Source organism: Chionomys nivalis, chromosome 21 (assembly GCF_950005125.1).
Source record: "Chionomys nivalis chromosome 21, mChiNiv1.1, whole genome shotgun sequence".
NCBI classification, from domain to species: domain Eukaryota; kingdom Metazoa; phylum Chordata; class Mammalia; order Rodentia; family Cricetidae; genus Chionomys; species Chionomys nivalis.
The window spans coordinates 32,667,289-32,679,687 of record NC_080106.1 but is presented as its reverse complement, the minus strand read 5'-3'; the positions used below and the strand labels follow the sequence as shown (position 1 = coordinate 32,679,687).

Sequence of the window (12,399 nt, the reverse complement as noted above, 5' to 3'; positions counted from 1 at the left end):
CTCTTTTCCGGATGAAAGCAACAAAACCCATAGGCATTCTCTTGTCCCCACTTGTTCTGTCCCCTCCCAAAGACATCCATTCTCACCTTCTTGCCAGAGGTTATCTTCCTGAAGTCAAGCTTCAAATACCCCATTTTCTTGTCCAGAAAATTTTAAGGGCTTCTTATTGCCCTGAAGGTAATATTATTCAAAGGGTTCCTGCCACATGCCCTCTCTTGCCTTCCCTTCTCCTTACACATTTGACTTAGGAATTGGTTCTAGGGGCGGTAACACAGCTCAGTGGTAGAGCATCTCCTGGGCTCAATCAGCATTGAAAAACGTCTTCTAAACAATCCCCCCCCCACACGGCTTTTCCTGTATTTGTCTTAATTCATCTCTGCTCCTCTGAATCCCACCTACAGCAATGGTGGTACTTTCCACTTTAAGCTATGCTGAAGTTCTGCTTGTTCAAGACTACAGGGATCCCATAATTTTGTAAACTATAATGTGTTTAAAAGTATCTGATTAAATCAACAAAACAGTTAAGAATTCCCTCTGATATTTTCTTGGTTCTGCAATGTGCTGACAATGGACAATTTAAACTGGAAGTGCTCCACCAAGCATGCTGAGAAGAAGACCAGTTTCTTTGGGCCAGCAGGCTCTCCCCTTGGAGCCGGCACAGAGGGGCCTAGCTGGAGTTCAGCTTGGTTCTTCCTCTCTGCAGCAATGTGAGCTGTGCTGCTCCGAAGGGAGAGGACCCATTAGGGCTGGCACCAGGCATTGGACTGGATATGCACATTTCCTTGTCCAGTTAAGCTCTTTGAGGTAGGCATTTGAGTTTTTTATTTTCGTTTTTAACATATATGATCCAGAGATGAGTATGCTCTGAAGGTCATAGAACTGCAATCCTAAAACAAACCTGACTCTGAAATGCCAGTCTTGAGGTCATACACAGGGAAATGAATTTGGACTAGTTCCTGGTGAAATGCTACAGAATACATTTGTGTAGGGGCTACTCAACCTAAGGGCTCCTGTTACACAATGGCAACCACCAAAGTTTCTATCTTCATTCTCCCCATTCAAACCTGGAAATAAGACTTAGAAAGGAAAGTTCAGCCATAATCCCTCACCTGACTTGAGGGTTTTTTTTTCATTATTAAAGCTATTCCCATTTCTTAACAATACATCTTTGGTATTGTATTATCTCATGTTTACATACCTAGATCTTAAAACAAGATCACAAAACTTAAGTATTTTCCAAAAAACGGAATAATCTTGAGGCAATGAAAAAGCCTTGAGTATATACTACAAGGTGCGAACTCTTGGACCCAAACTAATCCACCACACCATTAAAGGAAAAAAAAAAAACAGGTGCATCTTCTGACTTTCCAGTGGACTGTTTTCATCAGCAGCCAGAAACCCAGAGCCAGTCACACACTACCAGAGCATTTGAGAGGCCAAGATATTTCAGTCACACTCTAGGTTTCCACAGTCTCCAGCAGAGGAGACACACACACACACACACGGTTCTTTGAAAAGTAGAAATATATTTATTGAATAGTTCCTATGTTCTAGGCTCTGTGATAAGTAAATCCATTGGCACTATTGACTGGGCTGAACTGAGACCTCCAACAACCTTGCGACTAGGCCCTCTGAACATTCTCAGTTTTTCAGACCTACAGGTTAGAGTCCAGAAGAAATCCACATAGCAAACAAAAGAGCTAGAATTTGATCAAGATGTATCCCTCCCCAAGCCCATGTCCAGACAGAAGGAAAAGGTGCTGCACCACTGAAGCAGACACAGAGAAGCAAAGACGTATGAAATGTATTAGTGTTCCACACACAAGTACAATGAGCTGGTCCTGAAGCTTGTATAGAAGTCCACCAGGTGCCTAAGTGATGGAAAATGTATGTGTAGGCAGATAAAAGAAAAAGAAATGGGAGGGGAGGGTGCACTGTGTGGTAGAGAATGTGGCTGGAAAGAGAAAGTGAAGGAGGAGGAGGGGCTGTGTTTTGGAGATGATTAAAAAGCCTTTGCCAGATAAGTGAACTTATGTGCCTTGCCTATTGGGACTGGGGAACCCTCTGCAAGATGCAGTCTGATTGATCCTGAGCTCTGGAAAGAATGGTTTGGTGGGAGAGTAGAGAAGATTGACTTGAGTATGACAGTCAAGAGACTAGGTATGAATGTATCTAGGACATCAGTGATGCCAGGCTGAGAAGCAAGCCCTTCGGACCTTTACAAACTTAGACAGCATGCTAGGAGCAAAGAGAGTCAATGGCCCCTGCTCAGGCCCAGCATGCATCGCCATACTGGAGAGTGCACCCAAAGGCTTGGGTGATTTTAAATTTTTAAAGGAAATCTTGACTTTTAAAATCTAGTATCCCTTTGATCTTTGCCATGCTCAGTACTGTCTAAACTTTAGAACTAAATACAGAATTGTCCTCCTGCTGTGTGTGGACTTGTGCGTAAGAGATGGGGAAGATTCACATGGTGCAGCATCAGCTAGCAACCCAGCTGGGCATGTAAAAACTGCTTGTCCATATATGATGCAGATATATAGCACACAAATATGTATGTGCATTTACATGTATGTGCAAATTCATGTGTATACATGTTTGTGTGTGCATGCACACAAGTGTGCAAGAGGCAGCTGCTGCCACACTGTACCACAGATACATCACACCTCCTAGTTGCCAGGTCCCTCAGGAACACTGGGCTCCTGCATGCCCCTTACCTTGTTCTTGGAAACAGAACAGCTGCTTCTAGCTTGTGGTCAAATACAAGCTTCCTCTTCAAGACCGCTTCCCACGTATTGACAGACCTCAGAATCATCCCCAGGAAGGTGGCCAAGGAATTGAACGGCGCAGGTTTAAAGTATTGTAGCTAAAACTTTCGACCCATCCTGCTATCTAATTATTTCAAAGAAAGGCACTCCCCTCTTCTTCCCCTTCCTATCCCTCCCCCCTTTCCCTCTCCCTCTTCCTCTCTGCCTCCCCCATTTTCTCTGACTAGTTTCCTGAGCGCAGAGTGCACGCTGCTGCTTCGTGTGGTTCCGATTCCCTACCTACTGTTCCATTTCCCCCACCGGAAATGTTCCACTTCCTCCCACTAACCAGCTCTTCACAAGGGACGTTATGAACACTCCTGCTCCGTTTCTTAATTATTTAATGTGTTTGCAATCAATTTTCTGGACCTGGAGAGAATGCCTTTGCAGGGTCCCTGGGCGCTCTACTCTCCTGGAAGCCAAAGCCTCTCAGTGGGCCCTCGGGTGAAGATAAAATACACTGCTTCTCTCACACCTGACTCTAAGTTCACCACTCTGGTTTATTGTATTCTTTTTAATTAATTAATTAATTAGTTTGACATTCCAGCAGCAGTGTCCCCCCCATTCCAGTCCCTCCCCCCACATCCCCTGTGTTCTCACCCCCCAGTCCACTTCTCCTCCAATTCTGTTTAGGAAAGGGTGGGTCTCCCATGAATATCAACAAAACATAGCATATAAAGTTGCAGTATAACTATGTATTAATAACCATGTATTGAGGCTGGGCAAGGTGACCAGGGCAAGGATGAGGATTAGGGTCCCAAAAGTCAGCAAAAGTGTCAGAGACAGCCCCTGCTCCCAATGTTAGGAGTCCCATAAGAGGACCAAGCTACACACTGTAAATTATATGCCAAATGTCTAGGTCAGTCCCATGCAGGCTCCCTGGTGGTTCAGTTCAGTCTCTGTGAGCCCCTATGAGCCCAGGTTAGTTAACACTGTGGGTTTTCTTATGTTATTGACTCCTCTGTCTCCTGCAATCCTTTTCCCCCTTCTTCTGTAGGATTCCCAGAGCTCTATCTAATGTTAGGTTGTAGGTCTGTGTCTGTTTCCATCAGTTTCTGGATGAAGCCTGCCTGATGACAATTGGTCTAGGCACCACTCTATGAGTATAGCAGACTGTTGTTAGGCGTCATTACATTGACGTTTTCTCCCCTAGTGTGTTTGGTTCTATGCTAGGTCTCTGGGTCATCCAGCCTGTGGGGCTTGGTGTTCAGGCAGTGTCAGAGGTGGGCTCACTCTCAAGGCATGGGTTTTAGGTTAGACCAGTCATTGGTTGGTCACTCCCACAATCTCTAGACCACCCATGCCCTAGCAGGACAGACTGTAGGTTGAAGGTTATGTGACTATGTTGGTGCCCTCTACCTGAAGTCTTGCCTGGTCACAGGAAATGGTCAGTTCAGACTATGTACTGCTAAGAGTCTTAGCTGGGATCATCCTTAGATTCCTAAGAGACTCCCTGTGCCAGGTTTTTCCCTGGCCCTGAAAACCACCTCCCCACTTTCCAGTAGTCTCTTTCAGGACTCTCCTCACAACCTGATCACTCAGGTTCCCATCCACACCTGCCCACACTCAACTCACAAAATCTCTTCTATTTCCCCTTCCCAGGGAGATCCGGCTGTCTCCCCTTGAACTAATAGCCTAGGACCTGGTTCAGATAAAGTTTCTAGCTAGATCCTTTGTGGTTCTAGAGTGTATCTCTAACTTGTAATACCTTGTTTTATATTATGGCAGTAGTAAGTAGTCCAATCACTCTTTCTCTGGTCTGTCTTCATGGGAATCCTTGTGTATCATTAACAAAAGTTGTTTGTGTTTCAAATAATTTGACAAAGGTGCTTGTAAAACCTGCATGAATGTGGAGTGTAGCTCTGTGGTAGAGTGCTTACCTAGCATTCACAAGGCCCTGGGTTCAAGCCCCAACAACAACAACAACAACAACAACAACACACACACACACACTTGCATTCCTGTCACTAGTAAATCAGTCCAACAAACACACTGTGGACCTACTGTGTGTGAAGCACAGCTCTGGAGCAAGGACAAGCAACTCCTTCACTTATCTTGTAAATAAAGTTTTACTAAAACAACAGCATCATTCATTTACCCACGGTCCATAGCTATTGTCAAACTAAAATGACAGAGAGTACTGACAGCAGAGACCTTATAGCCTCAAACCAACGGAACGTTTACTTCTGGGCTGCGCGCCAGGCACTTTACAGTAAGCTCTCTGGCTAAGGTTCTCCTGGTGTTCAGTGTAAAGCTCTACTTGGACTTCTTGCCAGAGCTCCAAAATGTTTTGACTATCTCTAAATGCCATCACACTATTCTTTAACATCCTCATAAAACCCCTTTCCCACAGTGTCTCTTGTTCTTTTAAGTTGTCACTGGCCCCTAGATCCTGGATCTTGGCCGCCTTGGCCCTTCCCGAGCTGGTCATGAAACAATCATGAATTCCTTTTCTATATCCCTCAAATCCATCTCCTCTCCATGTCACTGTTCTCTCACTGACCTTCGTCCCCTGCATGGACCACTGAAGATGGTGTCCTTTTCTACCTGTGGGGTCCTTTCCTAGCGAAGTGCCAAACACTGCCAAGCTGAGGTGTGCAAGAAGCACAGCCTACAGACAGGCCTTACAACCCCCGTAAACTGACAGTGGTGTCTGTGTTTCTCATGCCAGGCTGGGCAGAGTCCCAGGTGTCTGCTCCAGCTCTGTCCCGTGACCCTCATCATAAACTTAGGAGGTAGGCACACTATCGCTTCCAAGTTCCTGATGGAGAAAGCGAGACTTGATGGAATTGAGTAATGTACCCAAGGTCACAAGCAAGCAGGATGTGGAGCTGGAAGGCAAACCCAGGCAGCTGGCCCAAGTCAGTGCTCCTTACCATACTTTTGTGCTGACTCTGCTTTTCAAGGCTTTAACTGTCCTTAGAGGGTCACCACCACAGACGCCAAAGTCAGCTCATGACTGCTTCCTCGCAGGCAGGACCACTTGTTAACAGAACAGAGAATCCACCTGAGCAGAGTTCACTTGGCTCATGGAGCCTCTCCCTCCGCATCAGGAGAGACCAGGGCCCCTCACAAGGAGGAGGTCCTCACTGCAGAGGTGCCCTTGGGACGGATTTCGGGATGGGAGTAGCTAGGGCAATTATAACCATAAGCAGGCTCTCTCCTGCATTTGTCTGAGCTGAAATCCATTATTGAGTTACCTTGCTGCTCCTAGATCTGTCAGTCGGCAAGCTTTTATCATGAATAGCAACACACTTAAATATTCAGCAAGCACCCTGCTGAGCACCAGTACTGAAAGCACACACAAAAGGTCACGCCTTCAATGGCCTCCCTCCTTCCAGAACCTGCAAGAAGACCCCAGCGCCACACTACTGGTAAGATAGAGGTTTAAATTGAAAATATAGGATGCTTTATCCTGGTTTTTTTTTGTTTGTTTGTTTTTGTTTTGTTTTGTTTTTTTGTTTTTCGAGACAGGGTTTCTCTGTGGCTTTGGAGCCTGTCCTGGAACTCCTGGCTGGCTTTCTCTTGTCTTTGTTAGGTAAAATCATAAGGAAAGGGCAAGTCAAATGATGTAGTCAATTCAATTCATTTGAACCAAACATGTGGACTTTGCTTTGCCAAAATCTCTGTCATTGACATTGAAAGGAATAACCAGGATTGCCAAAAAAAACCTTCTACCCTCAAGGAGCTATCAATTTAATAGGGTAAATTTCAAGCAGAGATAAATGATATGTTTGCATAAATACAACACTGTTAATAGCATATCCTTCCATTTCTCTTACATAACAAAGTACCCAAGGCTGGGTATTTTATAGATAAAATAAATTGGTTCGGCTCACAGTTTTGGAAGCTGGAAGTAGACTGGCCCCATCAGTTTGGCCTCCAGTGAACACATCTGTGGCTCACGATAATACTGCAGATGTCTTCACGGAGGGGCACAAAAGAGAGAACCAAGAGGGTGGGCACATGGTGAAGCAAGAAGCCATCGACCAAAGAGACATAAGTCTCACTCATTTATAATGACTTACTCTCAGAGGGACTAAGGCACTCTAGGAGACTAGCATTAACCCCGTTCCTCCCAGTGACCTCTTAAGGAATCTATCACCTCTCAGCATCTTCAGACTAGGGACCATGAATCCAAAACATTAACCCTTAGCGAACAAGCCATTTCCAAACCGAAGCAACTCTATCATTTCCTATAAGGAATAAACATAAGAAAAAGAGCAGTAAACGCTGCTCCCTGGGCCCTGTGAATGCTAGGTACGTGTCTGGTGCTGCTAAGTCTCTTGCTGTCACATGTAATTCCCACTGCAACCCCGTAAGGCTTCATATCACAAATAAGAAAATTAAGGGCATGCAGAGAAATTAGATAACCTTCCTTAGAAGTAGAAAACTGGGATTTAATTCTAAATTATTCAGACTCCAAGGCCTATTGTTTGGCCCCAAAGAGGGAAGAAAATGATAATGGTGGGTGATTATTTGGGACAATGCATCCCAAAGATGGGGAAGAACATGAAAGAATAGCCAGGAGCTGAGAGTGTAGGGCAGATGCCCGTGGTAGAAGGCGGAGGATATGGAGCACCCTGTGCAGCTGGGGGGCATGTGATGGCCACAGGATAACCACAATGGTAGCTTCCCCCAAATATATGACTTCTTAGAACACAAAAATGGCCTAAGAAATCTCTAACTTTTTCTGATTTTTAAACCAAATCATGGCCATCTCCCTCAAGACTACTTCTGTAATCTTGGTAGCATAGCAGAATCTTGTACAATGTTGAAGTGAGCAAACATAGACTTCCAGGGCTGAGCATTCGTCCTTGTAGCTGTTCTTCAGACTCTGGTGATAGAGCTAGCAGGGACTCTGCAGCCCTCCAGCTAATCACTCCTCCCTCTGAGAGGGTAGTTGCCTTACTTCTGTGCCTCATCAAAGGAGAGCAAATCCGTCTGGGGCACTGCACTGGGATTGGGATGTTGCATGTTGCATTAATAGAGTGTTTGAAGTCCAGCCATCAGACGGTTGCTTCTGTTTGTTGTACTTTATCCTAAGAAGAGATCTGGAGCATCAACAGCAAGGAAGAACAGTGTGAGCCTGCTTACCAGATGAAGAAAGAGTGATAAGGGGCAGGACAGGGAAAGGAGGCCAATCCATGTTTTCAGTCACACCATACATTTCCACATTGTCTAGAAATGGTATCTTATGAGCAAGAAGACTCAAGGTTATTGGGAGGGAATGAACATGAGTGGCCCGGCAAGCTTCCAGAACTCTATAGAACTGTGTCAAGTATGACCCCAAAGATCAAAAGGACTCGGATTGCAAACTCACTGCTAGAAGAAACAATATGGAGAAGCCGGAGCCAAGGGATTGCCAGATTTAACCAAGGTCAAAAAGATGGACAGTGGGACATACTCTGAAGTGTCCTGACTTCCAGCCCATGCTCCATTCATAATGCATGCTGTCTCCCGAGAGAATTAGACTGAGCAAACAGCCAGGGTTTAAAGGGTCAGAAACTGACTGTGGAGGGGGGGAGGCTGCTAGGAGGACAAAGGACAATGTGAGGTGGTCTCTGAAGAGGGGCAGACAGGATGCAGTGGGCAGACAGCAGAGGACACTGCAGAGTGTGGGGTGCCCTCTACCTCTACAGAATATGCCGAGCCTGGCATCTCAGTGTCCGAAAAAGAAGCAACCAGATTCCTGCCCTAAATATTGCCATGACAGTAAAATTAAATACCCCTTCTTAGATGAAATATAAGCCCCTATAGTGACAAGGTGTCCGGGTTAACCATTAAATATATATATATATATATGTTCCTTGGAAAGTTAAAGAGAAAAAGAGGAAAAATCCTCCTCTTACCTCTTCCTTAAGAATGAATGTTTCCTCTGGCAGTCATGAGTATTCATGAAGAACCCTAAGGGCTTCATCCCTGACAGGGTAGCTGGGCTGGGGACAGAATGGGAATTATCAAATCCAGCTTCCCTAGGGCCTTATCACCAGTGAGGGCAACATCACGGGAGTCCTGAGTGACCTCCCTAATCAAACTCAGTTCACTGGCCCATCGCCAAGCTCCCTCGGCCTGAGTGGAATGAAGGCTCTAGAACCATGTGGGCAAAGAGCAGCAACTAACATTGGAGCGTTTCTAAGATGAGTCCAGATGAAAGGCAGAGAGCCTGTGCTCAACGCAACATGAGGCCATAGACACAAAACATGCGTGAAAAGGGAAATGAGTGTGTTTAGGTCTGGTTGGTAGGACAGGAAGTGACTTTCTCATCTTTTAAACAATCTTCATTAGAATTATATGTGACTTCAGTAACAGACAAAAAAGTTTGCAACAACTCCCCTGTGCTTGTCTTTTCTAGTCAATCCACACCGACACACATGGAGCCAGTAAATGGATGGGTGAGATTTTCCACAGTATTCTCCCAACCCTCCATCTCCCTATCTCATTTTATATACTGCATTATCTCTGTCAACTCTAACTCCTTAACCATGGTCTCAGACACTACTGTTTTTCTCCTTCCTTGCTACCAACGACCTCCTCCAAATCCAGCTGATCTTGAGCTGTTCCCAGGGCTCAGCAGTGCAGTAAATTCCTGATAAAGGAAGGTCCTTGAGAGATAGGTTTTCTTCGGGGATATCATATTTGAAATATACATTTTTTTTCAATTCTGAAACTTCATACATGCTAGGTAAGCACTCTACCAAGTCCCTAAGATAACATATTTGCTTGTAGCCAGACTAGCACCAAAGACTGTCACTGTCAATGGCTTTGAGGCCTCCCTGTGTCTGGGCTGGTCCTTGTGTCCTACTCAGCCAATAAAGTGTAGTAATATGCTATGGTTCCTAAGGCTAGGTAATAAGAAGCTTGTGGCTCATTATTGGCTCTCTTAGAAAGCTCACTGACGGATGTTCCCTTTGGGAAGCCAGCTGTCATTCTGTGAAAAACCCAAGCTACGTGGAGAGGCCAAGTGTTATGAGCTGGTCCCGTTCGGCACAAGCGTGGGTAATCTGGCAGCTGACATCAGCTGTCCTCAATGTGGGTGCATCTTGGGTATCTGCCCAGTCAAACCTTCTGATGACTCCATCCTGGAGTCAGCTACATAACTGTGGCTTCTACATAACTAAAACTACATGACAGACCTCAGGCCAAAAACCAACCAGCTGAGTTTAGTGTGTGCACAGAACCAAGAGAGGCAATGGCCTAGTAACCAACCAGCTGAGTTTAGTATGTGCACAGAACCAAGAGAGGCAATGGCCTAGTAATTTGAGACACTGAATTTGGAGTTTCTTTCTGATGTAATTGATTAGGACAGTGGGTTTTTTACTGTTTTTATTGTGCTAAATATTCTTCTCTGCTCCCCTCCCTAAGAAAGGCATTAGGTGAGGGAGCTCAGGCATAGCTAATGGATGAAAATCAAGTTGGAACTAGACAATGGTCATGGATTTGGTGCTCCCAACAATGACCTGGGGTCCTGTCTTTGCTGGTAACCTGCAGTGTAAACTTCCTTGGTGAGCAGATGGAAGTAGGATCCGGTTCTCGAACCCGGATCATCACAGACTTCAGATCACCATGCAGAGAATCTGGAAACGTAGTTTTCAAGTTTCTGTCATATATCCAGTCTCTGAGATCAGGCTTTATTAGTGCATGCTAAAATGTAATACTTGTTGATTTAGCCTCACGAATAAAACACTGGAAAGGGGGACACTCTTCAGATTTTCATCCTTTCTTTCTTCAGAATGCAATGTACCTTCGCTTCATAGCGTCATAAATCCACTTCCATGAGTTGGGAAAACAGTGTTCAGCTTCTCATCAATATTTAAATAGCTCACTAAGAGCCTGCATTTTACTCCACACAAGAAGCCACAAAACTCACGACAAAATGAATTACTGGCTGGCTAACTTACAAGTTGAGTGTTCTCAGCTTTTAATTTGAGGAGACACTCGCAGTTTTATTTAGGATAACATAAAATTTCAAAAGAATGAAGGTCCCATAGCCTAGGTTTGAGATGAGCTGTCCTATCCATCACCAGTATTTCCCTGACTCAGGGGTTGAGGTCTAGAAAGCACGTCATGTACTAGCATTAGGTGTGGTCAGCCCATCCGGTTTCACACCCTCTCACTTTGTTCTTGATGTAGCTGAGACAGCCCCCATGAATCGCTTCTCTCACTTCTTCTTCTTCTTCTTCTTCTTCTTCTTCTTCTTCTTCTTCTTCTTCTTCTTCTTCTTCTTCTTCTTCTTCTTCTTCTTCTTCTTCTTCTTCTTCATCCTCTCTCTCTCTCTCTCTCTCTCTCTCTCTATCTCTCTCTCTCTCTCTCTCTGAGCTTCCATATAGGATTTAAAGAAGAAAATGCTGCCAGGGTACCCACTCTTTGTCATTTCTGACATGCAGCAAACAGTGGCAAAGTAGAATATTAAGTAAGGTTTACTTTGGACCCTCTCCCAACATTATGATGTATATTCTAACACATGCGCAAAGACAGCTCCTTCCTTTCTCCTTTGAGCTGGTGAGTTTGGCTAATCAAGAGAAAGGCTTAATGGGGTGGGGGGACAACCGTGAAGGACAGCCCAATGCCTCATTCCAAGGGTTAAGAAAAAGGCATGAGAGTCGAAGTGTGACGGCCTAGCTTTGAGTTTCAATTCTTTCACTTACTGCCAGCGTGAAGGAGACCGACATCTCTTTCACAGGTTCCCTCATATGTAGGCAAGGAGAGTGACATCCACGGGGGATGCTGGGATATTAAATGATGTCACACTTCTCAGCACATGCCTTAGGTCTGCTGTATTGCCACAATGGCAAAGTTTCCATAGCTACCAAAGTGACCATGAAACAGTCGATTTCACACCCATAGACCTCCTCGCAGCAGAGCACACCTGGGCAAAACTAGTAAGTTTTTTAGGACCTTTCTGGGGAATTCCAAAAGTCATGGACAGTTCCTTGCCTTACTCCTGAGTCAGGACTTGAGAGTAGAAAATATGAGGACGGTGGGTAAGTCTACTGCGCACAGGCAGGAATGGCCGGCTCCAGTCCCATTCCGGCTTGCAACATGCTTGTGAATCAGTCTATAGAGCTTGTCTGGAATGCCTCCATGTTCCCTGTCCACCCTAACACTTAAGCCCCACCCATGAAAATAGGCACTGAACTCACGGCTGCCAACCTCTCTGCAACTGGATCCGGAGCCACTTGTCTCACACGTCTGTGTTCTGTCCAGGTCAGCGACGCCTTGGCTCATGCTTGCCTCTGCTTCTGCCCTAAGATAAGAAGACGGCACTGGACAGGCTGTTCCCTGCTGTCCTCTTTGCTTCTGGAACCCCCATCTTCCTAGGCACCTAGAACCTTCAGGACACCACAGATCACAGCCCATGGGTCACTCCCTTTTGCCTTTCTTGACCTTAGGTCTTAGGGAAACTCTGACATAAAACTATACTGGTTCTTCTACCCTTACCAAAACAACAACGCATGTTTTCTGGGTTATGTCAGCTTCATGAGCTGTCGAAGACACTGGAGAGGAATCAAATGTTCCCCGTGGATGGTGAGGCCACACACCTCACACTCACTCACTCACTCTGCTCTTTAAATCATTGCACACAAGAAGT

At 45.3% G+C, this 12,399-nt stretch overlaps 1 protein-coding gene across 1 annotated transcript in view; it reads right to left on the bottom strand.

The window, feature by feature from the left end:
- Positions 1-12,399, bottom strand: part of Ces5a (carboxylesterase 5A) — a 135,517-nt gene that overhangs the window by 97,515 nt on the left and 25,603 nt on the right. Inside the window, exon 6 of the mRNA XM_057753522.1 lies at positions 11,951-12,054. The gene's annotated coding sequence lies outside the window, so the exon portion shown is untranslated. The remainder of the gene's footprint in view (positions 1-11,950; positions 12,055-12,399) is intronic.